The following is a 12,859-nucleotide window of genomic DNA, read 5'->3' as shown; positions in this document are numbered from 1 at the left end:
AGTTGCTCAGGATCTAAGCTCAGGCCTTCATCTCCCAGCCCTCCATCTTAAAATATATATTTATTTTCTCTAGCTGATGGAATAGGATTGCTAAAAAAGCAAGAATTTAGTTCTATGATTTTTTAAAAATAGAATTTCAAGCAGAGTATCTCAATCTTTGCATTTTGGGTATTTTGACCTCCATCATTCTTAGTGATGGAAATCTGGCTTAAGCATCCTTGGTGTTGAGTAGCATTCCTACCCATTGGGGAGCATCCTCTCCCAAAGTTATGATAGCCAACAATAGCTCCTAAAAGGCAGATTGTTCCTGGTTGGGAATCACTGGCCCAAGGCATTCTCATTTTCAGCATCATGAGACTAATAACATGGTTAATGACAGTGAACATCTATTGAGTGCTAGCAATGAAGTCTTTGTATGCATTCCCTCACCAAACTCTCCCACTAACCACTGTATGGGGATCATTAGCACTCCACAGAGGTGAAAGTTTACCTGAGTTCACACAGGGGCAGCAGAAGCCCTGAATCTCCTATACAAAGAATGGGGCTGGCTAATTCAAATTTTAAAAATAACTTATGTATTAGGGAGAGAGAAAGACAGAATGGGTGGCAAGGGATTCCAGCTGCTGAAACAAACTCCAGACACATGTGCCACATTGGGCATCTGGTTTATATGTGTCCTGGGGAATTGAATCTGGGTCCTTTGGCCTTGCAGGCAAGTGCCTTAACTTCTAAGCCATCTCTCCAACCCTCAATTTTTTTAAAAAAATAATTTTTGGTGTGTATCTGCCTGTGGGTGTACACAGTGTATGCATGTGTGTGTGTGTGCAGATGCACAAGCCCTGTGTGCACACATGGGGAGGCCAGAGGAGAACATCGCGTGTCCCGCTTTAGATCATATGTCTACTTCCTAGGCATGGAGTCTCTCACTCAATTCAGAGCTGCCATTTTGGCCATTATTTTTGGTCAGTGAGTCCCAGAAATTCTGTGGTGGTCACCCTCCACAGCACTAGGATTTCAGATACTTGAAGCCATGCTTAGCTGCTTACATGGGTGCTGGGGAATTGAATCCCAGGGGTCTTAGTCCCTTTCAGGTCCTCATGCTCTCTTGGCAAGTACCCTTAGGTACGGAACCAGCTCCTCAGCCCCAGACTTCGAAATTTTAATGAAGCAACAAAACTGTACCATTTTCTTCCCTGCTGTTCAGTAGTAAACTTGTCTCAAGTATCAGTGAGGGTAAGAAGTCATCTTGCTCCCATATTAAGAGAAAAGGAAAACACACCCTATGGCTCATTCCTGGGAGGCACTGGCTTCTGTCAAAGAGGCAGGTTTCTCACATGTGAGGAAGCACAGTGCATTCATGCTAACGGAGGAGACTGGAATTCCTGAACAACAGTATTTCACTGAGCAAATGCCTCTTCTGCTGGGCCCATTGCTGTGATGCGCAGCCTGGTCTTTCTCCACAGGCTGAGTTAGGTGGCCTCCTCAAAGCTGAATGTTATCTGATCTGTGGGCTGGGAAAACCCAGGTGAAAAATGACCAAGACCATGGCTCTAGGTAATGTGTCCGAGTCTCATGCCAAGATATAAATTCAATGTAAAACCAGTGATATGAGGAGAGTCCAACCAGACGGAGGTTTGTGGTCTGGGACTAGTGTGTCCAAGCTATTTTGGCCATGGGATTTGGAGGAAATCAAAGGATGTTTTTTCATGAGTATAAATATGGCTCAGCTTCACATCCCTTCATAGTTTAATATCAGAGATATCTCACCTGGGGCTTCTACTCTGCAGTCCAAATCCTTAGGATCATCTGATTTTATTTCTATTTCCTCTTAATATTTCTTCATCTGTTATTTTATTCACCTGTGAGCTATATGTCCGTGTGTGTGTGTACGTTTGCACACACATGCATAGCTGGTGGTAGAGACATATTCTAGGAAATGTATCGTGAGGTGATCTTGTCATCATGAAGCATATGTCACAAGCCCAGACAGTAGGTCAGTCAACCCCTGTGACCTGCTCACGTAATAAAGCCAGCATGAACCAATGAGGCAGTCATTGGTGAAGCGTAACACACTATTTCACAGTATACATTACAAATAATGAAATAGGAGTATATTCAAAAAGAACCATAGACAATGTAGTAAATGAAGGAACCAGTAATGAAGTCATTATTATCAATATGGCTGAGTAGTTAAGGCATTTGCCTACAAAGCCAAAGGACCCAGGTTCAAGTCTCCAGGACCCACGTAAACCAGATGCATAAGATAGCACATGTGTCTGGAGTTTGTCTGCAGTGGCTGGAGACCTTGGTGTACCCATTATCTCTCGTTGTCTGTCTTTCTCCCTCTTTCTATCTCTCTCTTAAATAAATAAAATTATAAAAAAGAATCACATACTGCACATAATGACATGAGTTGTATGCCCAGCTATGTAGTAGGGTTGTTTGTACCAGCCTAGGCACCAATGCATGGGGCATGCCTGGTGCTACATCATGGTGTCCACACTATCCCCGGACCAATAGGAGTAGTTCAGCTGCTTTATAGTCTTGTGGGACCTTTGTTCATGCATGTGTCTCTGTGAGGCACCTGATTGAGTGTGGGGGCACGTGGGGGCGGTTTATTTATTCTTGGTATGTCATGTCAAATTCTTTGAAGAATTAGGGCAACGACAATGTAATGGCTGGGATGGACAGACTTTATCTTGAGATTTCAGGAGGCTGGGAGTCACTGTGGCATACGGGCCCCACCAAGGACAGACACCTCCCATCACAAGAACACTCTGTGGGGATGGCTCTCCCTTGTTGGTTTTCAAGAGCACTGATTTACTTCCTCTCAACTGTTTCGTGGTGTTTTTTTTTTTAATTTTTTTATTTATTTTTATTTATTTATTTTATTTTGAGAGCGACAGACACAGAGAGAAAGACAGATAGAGGGAGAGAGAGAGAATGGGCGCGCCAGGGCTTCCAGCCTCTGCAAACGAACTCCAGACGCGTGCGCCCCCTTGTGCATCTGGCTAACGTGGGACCTGGGGAACCGAGCCTCGAACCGGGATCCTTAGGCTTCACAGGCAAGCGCTTAACCGCTAAGCCATCTCTCCAGCCCTCGTGGTGTTTTTTTTATTTTTAATTTTTTCTTTTGTTTTTCAAGGTAGGGGCTCACTCTAGAACAGTCTGACTTGGAACCCACTCTCACTCTGTAGCTCAAACTCACAGTGATCCTCATGCCCCAACCTCCTGACAGCTGAGACGGAAGGTGTGCACCACCACACCCAGCTTGCTTTGTGCTTTCCCTTACAACCAGACACCCTTGCTTACCCAGCCAGCCTGTGTGTGAGGGTGTTCTGCCACCTCAGACGCACTTCTCAGAACCCAGGTGCCGGGCTGCCATCGTGGCTTGCGTGCTGTAGGATCCTCTCTCTGCTGACACCTCAGGGTGCAAGGGGCGGTGAGCTCTCGGTTGGGTGTTAGTGGGCTGGAGCTCAAGGCAAGGGTAAGGAAACAGTGGCATGAGTCCTCCTAGCATGAACAAGAGGAATGACCGAACCCATGGCTTTCTCCCATAGTATGTATTTTCTTGGTTACGTGGAGAGCAGTGGCTCATAACTATGCCATCAGCCTCACAGGGGATGACTGTCACCCCAGGAAAGATGACATTAAGAGAGAATAAAGGGCTTGTTTAAGGTCATTAAGGACTTGAACCCTGAGCTGTGCGGTCAACCCCATTACATCCAGTTTAATGAAGCTCCTGTATTCCAGAGCCTGTCCCTGGTGCTGTGGATACAGAGAGAAAGACAGAGTCCTACGGAAGGGCCCCGCCTTCTTTCCACAGCACCTGGAGGCTCCATGGGGATGCTCCTCTGTGGCCCTTTTAGTAGCAGCCCGCATGGTGAGCAGAGGTTTTTCCCCCACTGGTGCTATAAATCTCAATCCCTCACTCTCTTTCTCCCTCTCTCTCTCTCCAACGCCCCCTCCCTACACAGCAGGCCTCTCCCTGGGCCTCTGACCAGTCCATCATGGCCAGCTCGCTCCCTCACAGCCCCTGGCACGGCCTTGCCTTCGTAAAGACCCGTTGATGGGCTGTGGATCGATTCAGGGCTCAGTTGTGATGGGTGTGCAGGGACTTGCTAAGCGGCTTCTGACAACTGCATGGCCTGTTATGTCTCTAGGCCCAGCCTGAAGCCACAAGCTCATAACACACCTCCACACCCACAGGGAGAAGAGAGAGAAAGGCAATCATCCAAGAGCCCAGATGTGAAAAGCCACTTGCTAGCCACCTTCCCCCACTCTCGCCTTCTCCCCCGCCCCCCACTTCTCTGGCCTCCCTAGGTGTAATATCGTCCTTAGTGGGAGGGAAGGTCACACTGGTCACTCAGCTGCCTGGGGTGGCAGCGGTGCAGAAAAGGTGACTGGTTCTAGAGGAGGTGAATGTCAGGAATAGACCCCTTGGAGCCAAGGGAAGACATTTGATTTTAAGAAAATATTTACTGGGTTAGCTAATTGTTCAAAGCCCACCAGTGCAAATCTGGGAACACTGTGAGGAGAAAGAAGGTGGGCGGGGCTGAGGGCCACTGGAGTTCTGAGGACGCATGTGAGTGTGCCAAACCTTATTACTTCCCTATCCTTGCATGCCACATGGCCTGGGCGTCATCCCCACGTCTTCCCTCACCCATCTTTGCTTATGTGAGCCCCTTTGGTACCCTAGGTCAGGGCCAACTTCCTGCACCGACTCTCAGCCTGGCAGTGGACAAAAGGCACTTCAGGGAACAGCACGCTGAAGGCTGAATGGAAAACTGAGGACTTTGAGAAAGAAACAGTTTCCTTTCCTCCCCATAGACCTGCCGTGTGCCTGAGGAAAGCAGTGAGGTCAGGGCGTGCACCACACCAGCAGACAGAAGCACCCGGAGGTCTGAGCCCTGAAGACCTTCTGAAAGAGGTGGCTCAGAGCCTGTTGACTCACTCACTGTTGCTCTATAAACTTTACAAAATGCCACTAAAACGGCCTTTATGACAGACAGAATTATGGGCCATTAATCAACCCGTGTCTCCATTGCCTTCTCTAGTAACAAGACCAGGAATATCACCCCACTGTATGCATTTAGGAAAAGTATCAAACATCTACTGAGATCTACTTTGGTACAGGCTTGGGGCCTGCAGGGTGCTCCTCTCAGTACCCCAATTCTGCAGGTGAGAAAACAAGCAAGAGCCAGACCCACCCATGACCCACCGTGGCCTGGTCTCTGACCTGAGTCACCTCTCAAAGCACTTACCTGCCACCACCGTCGTCAATGCTTGCTGTGTCCAGGACGTTTCTCCAGCCACTGGAGCACTCTGAGGGTGTCTTGAGGTCCCTCGATGCTCCTTGGTCCCATTTCGCAGACGGGAAGGACATCACTGAGGGCGGGGGTGCAGAAGAAGCAGTAAGCGAATTACGCCAGCCCGAAGGGAGTCCGGGGCGGCCGGGAACAGCGAGGCGCAGGCCGGCTTTCCACTCGGCTGCCTCAGCCACGCTTCTCGAGCAGTCCTGATAATTGCTCATTATGTGCTTAATCTGGGCACAGCCGGGCCTGGCAGCGGAATTGCATCACATCAAAGCGAGCTCTTCAAAGGAGCAGAAAGCTGGTCTCTGGGGTAATTAGCTGAGGGCCTATTCTTTCCTGCATGGGACAGTTGGGAGGGTTTCGGGCAAGGTCCAAATGACACAAAGTGCAGCTCAAGTTGTCAAGTCTCTGCTGAACTCAGATAGGCAAGGCTGACGACTCAAGTCACACTGTTTTTAATTGTTCTCTCTCTGCTAGACGGGCGGGGGCGGTATGGGGGTGTTCAAACCTAGTGACTTTTAGATGCCAAGCAAGCTCTCCATCATAGTTTACTATATTGCTAAGATTTATTTTCTTCCATGTCTGGCTCAAATGCCCTGCTCAATTGTCCTCTGCTTCCTGGAACACTCTTTAAACTGTCATATTCTTTTTCTAAATTTTTTTGTTTATTTTTATCTATTTATTAGAGAGTAATAGACAGAGAGAAAAAGGCAGAGAGAGAGAGAGAGAGCGGGGGCGGGGGGGGGTGCCAGGGCCTCCAGCCACTGCACATGAACTCCAGACGCATGCGCCCCTTGTGCATCTGGCTAACGTGGGTTCTGGGAAATCGAGCCTTGAACCGGGGTCCTTAAGCTTCACAGGCAAGCACTTAACCACTAAGCCATCTCTCCAGGTCCTGACACATTCTTTTGGAAGGCAATGGGGAAAAAAATTACTAATCCATCCATATCTATCAACACTTTGACTCAGGAACCAAAATCTCGCGTGTGCATACAGGCGCTCTGAATCCCAGCACTGTGACTCCAGTTGCCCAAGTTGGATGGCTGCCCTAGCATCCCAATGGAACCTCAGGGCTAACGGGCTTGCCATCAGACCTCTGGGAAAGACACCGAAGACGTGGCTGATCACTTGGCGCTTCTGCCTTCCCCTCTGCCTGGCTGGAGGGAGAGGCAAGGTGATGTTATGTCTCTAATCCCATTTGCAGTCCCCTGTCGCTCAGCCAGGTATCCCACCAGCACGGCACAGAAGTGTGGAAGGTGCTAAGAGACGTTATAATGGAGTCTGGTACCTCTTTTTGATGGCCTGTGGGGCAGTCAGGCTAACAGGCCTGAGAGAGTTTGACACAGAGGCTGAATTGGTGTTGAACCGGCCAGCGGGGGGCAGAAAGCCACTGTGCCTCAGTGGCAGGCAGTGTGCTGATCCCAGAGCTGGCTGGCGTAGGCGGAAGCAGGCCACTCTGATGAATGACGGAGTGTTTCCTTTGCCTGAAAGTTAGGGAAAGAATTCAGCTTACACATCTCCTAACCATATTTAATAGTGAACCTTTTAAATATGGAACTTCTCTGAGCCAAATGAGAGAGATGGTCTCAGACATCAAGCACAAGCCATCAGACTGGGGAGAGGAGGCAGGGGTTGCGGTAAGTGAGGCCTGCTACTTAATAGAAATCAAACTGCTTCATATTTGCCGATAACGTGGAATGTCATTGAACTTGATAGCTTCTGAGCATGGGATTTTCTTGTATCAGTTATTTTGTCAACAGTGAAAATGAAATGGTTAAGCACATATGTCCAGAGGTAAAGAGCGATTGCTGTTCCCTGCAAAGGGTCCCCTGCAGCCTTGGGAACAGACAGGCACACAGCTGCTTTCAACACAATTCAAAATATTCAGCTCCAATGCACATTCTCCTTCAGGAAGACCGAGCTCTGGCCGCGGGCTCTCCCCATCTTTGCGTTGGCACTGCTCTTACACTTGGCTCAGTCCCTCATACTTGCGTGAATCAAGAACCCCATGCTGAAAGCATAAGCCTTTAAAATTGCTTCACAAAGCACCTGCAGCCTTCTTTGCTAATCCTCAGGTGTGAGCATAGCATGCACCTGCTCAATGTTCTCTTGGTATTTGTATTAACTATAGGTGAGATCATGCCACCGAGCACTTTGAGAGTGGCATGGCATTGTGGAAAGAGGGACTTCTTAGAGAGCCAGGGTTCGAGCCTGTCACTCACCAGAAGGTCAGCCGCATAGCTGCCTTGTCCCTAGAATGGGTGAGAGGGGGGATATGAGGCTGTCCAGTGTGTGTCTGTCCCTTCCTTATCACTCCCGTGACCCTCTGCTTCCTCCATGTTGGGACACTGAATCTGCACACGTCCCTCCTACTGCAGCACAGACCCTGCAGGGCTCTACACACAGCAGGTACTTACTCAGTACTTAATGGGCATCCTAGCTCACATTGTACTGCCGACACAAAACACCCACGGTGGGGTGACTTGTAAAGAAGTGTATTTGGATCATACTTCTGGTGGTGGGAGGCTCTGGATTTGGTTTCAACCGTACATTATTTCAGTTTGTCCCTGAAGAAGACATGCATGCAGCCTCTAGGTTTTTCTCAGATTTATGGAAGGATGATGAAGTGAATGAAGCACGCTATTCCACCCACCAGCCAGCAGTGGCAGGTACCACTGGCTGTCTGTTGTCCTTCCCGCCTTTGTGTGTGTGACATGAGTGGCGTATGCATATTCTGGTGCAGAAGTGTGTGGCCCTTATCCGCCTTTATCACTCTTATTTCATTGAGATTGGATCTCGCTTTCATAAGTTTTATATATTTGTTTATTTATTGGAGAGAAAGAAACAGAGATAATGGGCTCACCAGGGCCTCTGGCCACTGCAAAAGAACTCTAGACACATGCATCCAGCTTACATGGGTACTGGGGAATAGAACTTGGGTTCTCAGCTTCACAGGCAAGTGCCTTAACTGCTAAGCTATCTCTCTAGCCTTCTCTTTTTACTTTTTTTTTTTTTTTTTTTTTTTTGGTTTTTCGAGGTAGAGTCTCACTCTGGCTCAGGCTGACCTGGAATTCACTATGTAGTCTCAGGGTGGCCTTGAACTCTCGGAGATCCTCCTACCTCTGCCTCCCGAGTGCTGGGATTAAAGGCGTGCACCACCACGCCCAGCTCTTTTTACTTTTGGTGATGGTGCTGGGCCATGCACTGAGCTACATCCTCAGCCCAAGACTGGGTCTCCCACTGAACCTGGAACTTGTGCTATATTTTTTTATTATTATTTTTCAGTGAACCTGGCTGACCAGCAAGCCCCAGAAATCTTTGTGTCTCCAGCCACTCAGCACTGGGATTTACAGGTGTGCATAGACATACTTGACTTTTTATGTGGGGGTTGGGGAATTGAACTCAGGTCTTCACGCTTGTGTAGCAAGCACTCTTACCCACTGAGCCATCTCCCAGCCCCATCCTTTCCATCCTTAATCAGTTCATGTGCAGCTTGTTGGTCCCCTCTGAGATGGTACTTATCACAACACAGCTAAGAGGATGATAGAAGTTTGATCTTCCTCTTTTCTTAATTGCAAGAAAATCTAAAAATACAGTTGGTATAGTTGATATGTACACTGCCTTGTTTAGAAAGCTAGACTGGGAGAAAGAATGCAATTAAGCTATCAAATGAAATGTTTCTCCCATTCAGTGTGAAGCAGCTCATGTCCATTTACTTCTCCTGGGCTTAAAGTATAAAGGGAAGAAAGTTACTAGAACAACTGGTAGTTACAAAATACAGATGTGAGATGAGACACTAGAGTAGCTTAACAACTGCTCTGCTCAAGTTGTTGTGATTTCACGATATGGCTCATACCTGTCATCCCAGCACTTAGGAGATGGGGGCAGGAGGATCAGGAGTTCAAGATTAGCCTCAGCTAGTATATAAGACCCTGTCTCAAGAAAGAGTCGGGGGCGCACCCGTGGAACTCTACTGCTTTGGCAGCTCTTGGCCTCTGTGTATAACTCTGTCCCGGGCTCATTAGCTAAACAGCTGAGACCCTCTCAGTCACTGTTGTCAGGGTGGCAAGCCTCTAGACCATACTGAAGGGATATGTAAGTGCCATTTATTCTGGAAGTGTGTAACAACACTGACGTGGGGCACTGGGCTGGGCTCCCTGGGTTTGAAGAAAGCTGGTATGGCTCCTCTCCATCCACCCAAATTGGAGAGATCAACTAACCATTATTACCACATGCCATGAGTACTGAGAAAGATGCAGAAAAGAGAGCTGTGTGGCCTCAGAAAGAGACGCCCCCCCCGCCCCCCCAAAGGCTGCCAAAGTGTACCAAAATCAGATAGGAAGACACACTTCAAGCCAGCAAGCATTTGATTGTTCCCTATGCCCCAGGGTACAGCTAAGGTCCAGGCTCAGCACAAAGCTTATGTTCCAGAAAGATCCATCAAATAGAGGAGATGGATGAGACAATAAGACTAAGATTTAACTGAGAATGATCTGGTGAGGCAGGCAGATCCACACTTTCTAGAGGAGGGCTAGTGGAGAGGGTACTGTGGTAATCAATCGAGACACATCTTTTTCATATTGTTCCCCTTTTGGTTTAAAAGGCACATTGGGGGCTGAAGAGATGGCTTAGCAGTTAAGGCACTTGCCTGCAAAGCCAAAGGACCCAGGCTCAACTCCTCAGGGCTAATGTAAGCCAGATGCACAAAGTGATACATGTGTGTGGAGTTTATTCGCAGTGGCTAAAGGCCCTGACACCCCCATTCTCTCCCCACTACCTCTTTTTCTCCCCCTCTCTCAAGTAAATAAAATACAAAACACATTGGGGCTGGAGATATGGTTCAGTGGGTAGGGTGCTTGCCTGCAAAGTCTAATGACCTGGGTTTGATTCCCCAGTGCCCTCATAAAGCCAAGTGCACAAAGTGGTGCATGTGTCGGGAATTCATTTGCAGTGGACAGACACTCTGGATCACCCATTCACTCTCTCCTCTCTCTCCCTCTCTCTCTCTCCCTCTCTGTTTTCCTCTCCTTGCAAATAAATAAATATTTTAAAAACACATTGAATGCTTTGGAAGGACGCATGCATCTTGTGTTCTTGTCCACATTCCATAACCCGAGTCTACTAATGAGGAAACATCAAACAGCCCCAAATGAGGGCCATTCTGCCAACTGATGCTTCCCTCTTCCAAAGCCATCAAGGTTAAGAAACATCAAAAAGCCAAAGGAGGGCTGGAGAGATGGCTTAGCGGTTAAGCGCTTGCCTGTGAAGCCTAAGGACCCCAGTTCGAGGCTCGGTTCCCCAGGTCCCACGTTAGCCAGATGCACAAGGGGGCGCACGCGTCTGGAGTTTGTTTGCAGAGGCTGGAAGCCCTGGCGTGCCCATTCTCTCTCTCTCCCTCTATCTGTCTTTCTCTCTGTGTCTGTCGCTCTTAAAAAAAAAAAAAAAAGCCAAAGGAATGTTTCAGGTTACAGAAAGGCATGAATGGTGAATTTCTTGGTCTGGGTTAAGTGTATATCACTCATCTACTTCAAGTAAAGAGTTACAATGCCCCCAATTTACTCATGAATGGTGCAGGCTCAGGGAGATAATAGAACAAATGGGGTGAAACATAATTTACTGAGGAAGCTGGATACAGATTTATAGGAGGTTCCTAGTAAGTTTAAGTTTGAAATTACAGATAACATACAAACTCATTGCAGTAATTTTGGAAACTTCAGAAGCACACATGGCAGCCCAGATAAAACAAAAACACTCCCAATCTCTTCCCTTTTCCTTCAGAGCTAGCCAGGCTTAGAGCTGTAGATTCCTCCAATCTTTATGTGCATTTCATAGATGTTAGAATGTACTATGTAACCTCACAGGGAATGGCATGACACATTTTTTATAAAAAATATTTTCATTTACTGATTTGAAAGGAGAGAGAGAGAAGAGAGAGCGCAAATGAGCACACCAGGGCCTCCAGCCACTGGAAATGAACTCCATATACATGTGCCACTTTGTGTATCTGGCTGTCCATGGTAGTGAGGAAATCGAACCTGGGTCCTAAGGTCTTCTTCAGGTAGGCACCTTAACTGCTGAGCCATCTCTCCAGCCGTGTGTGTGTGTGTGTGTGTGTGTGTGTGTGTGTGTGTGTGTGTGTGTATCTATCTATATATTTATTATTATTATTATTATTATTTTAGTCAAGGTCTCACCCTATCATCCGGGCTGGCTTGGAGGCATGGTACATTTAGGTCTGACTTGCTTACTGGCAGGTTGGGTCTGTCTACATCAGGAATCAGGATCCTGAGATGTGCACTTGGCAAAACGTGGTGGCAGTGTGCTGATTGCTTTTCCTGTAACATCCCAGCCCCACTCAATCACATCTTAACAGTGCCCTGGCCTTGGTGCAGTTCCCACACTGTCTTCTGGGGCTGTGGCAGTCTCTCTGCTGTTTGTTGCAGTTACCTTCTCCTTGCTGGGATAAAGCACTCATGGGAAGAAAGGGTTTATTTCAGGATCACAGAACACAGGGGAGACGTCATCATGGCAGAAGCAGTTGACTCACTTCCATCAATCCATAGCACACGGACACCACCAACAGCCAGCAAACGTGAACAGCCAGAATTCAAGGTGGCTCTCGATAGACCCAGGAGGGCTGGATTAAAGTCCTGCCCCCACTGAAGCTGCTCGCAGGGCAGTGCCGGCCACAGACTTAACTAGTGTGCTGGTTTGAGTCAGGTGTTCCCCCATAAACTTAGGTGTTCTGAATGCTAGTCTCCCCAGCTGATGGCAATTGGGAATTAATGTCTCCCAGAGCCTTTGTATTGCTGGGGGTGGGCTTATGGGTGTTATAACCAGTTTCCCCTTGCCAGTGTTTGGCACACTCTCCTGTTCCTGTTGTCCATCTAATGTTGGCCAGGGGGTGATGTCCACCCTCTGCTCAGGCCATCATTTTCTTCTGCCATCATAGAGCTTCCCCCTCAAGTCTATAAGCCAAAATACACCCTTTTATTTTCCAAAAGTTGCTCTTGGTCGGGTGATTTCTGCCAGCAATGTGAACCTGACTGCAACAAATGGGAAGTTTTATCTTAATCAATAATGCCTTAGTCTATGGGGCCATACATTCAAATCACCACATTTTTCTTTAAAAGTAAGCTGGGGGCTGGAGACATGGTTCAGTGATTAGAGGCACCTGCTTGCAAAGCCTGAAGGTCTGGGTTCAGTTCCCGAACCCACAGAGTAGTACATGTGTCTGAAGTTCATTTGCAGTGGCAGGAGGCCTTGACATGCTCTCCCTCTCTCCCTAATAAATAAATATATATATTTTAAAAATCAGTTGGAATGTAACATAGCCCTAGTTCCTGGTATTTCCAGTGTTCTCCCTGAGCCATCTCTACAGCAGGCTTTCTCAGCGTTATTGGTATTCTGACTTTCTAATTCTTGGCTTTGGGGTATCCCGAAGGATGTTTACCAGCATCTTTGGTCACTTCCTACTAGATGCCAGCAGCAGACCTACCCACTTGCAAAAATCAAAAATGTCCCCAGTCTTTGCTAACTATTCC

The sequence above is a fragment of the Jaculus jaculus genome, chromosome 1 (genome assembly GCF_020740685.1).
Source record: "Jaculus jaculus isolate mJacJac1 chromosome 1, mJacJac1.mat.Y.cur, whole genome shotgun sequence".
Taxonomy (NCBI): domain Eukaryota; kingdom Metazoa; phylum Chordata; class Mammalia; order Rodentia; family Dipodidae; genus Jaculus; species Jaculus jaculus.
Note: the sequence above shows the minus strand (reverse complement) of the source record.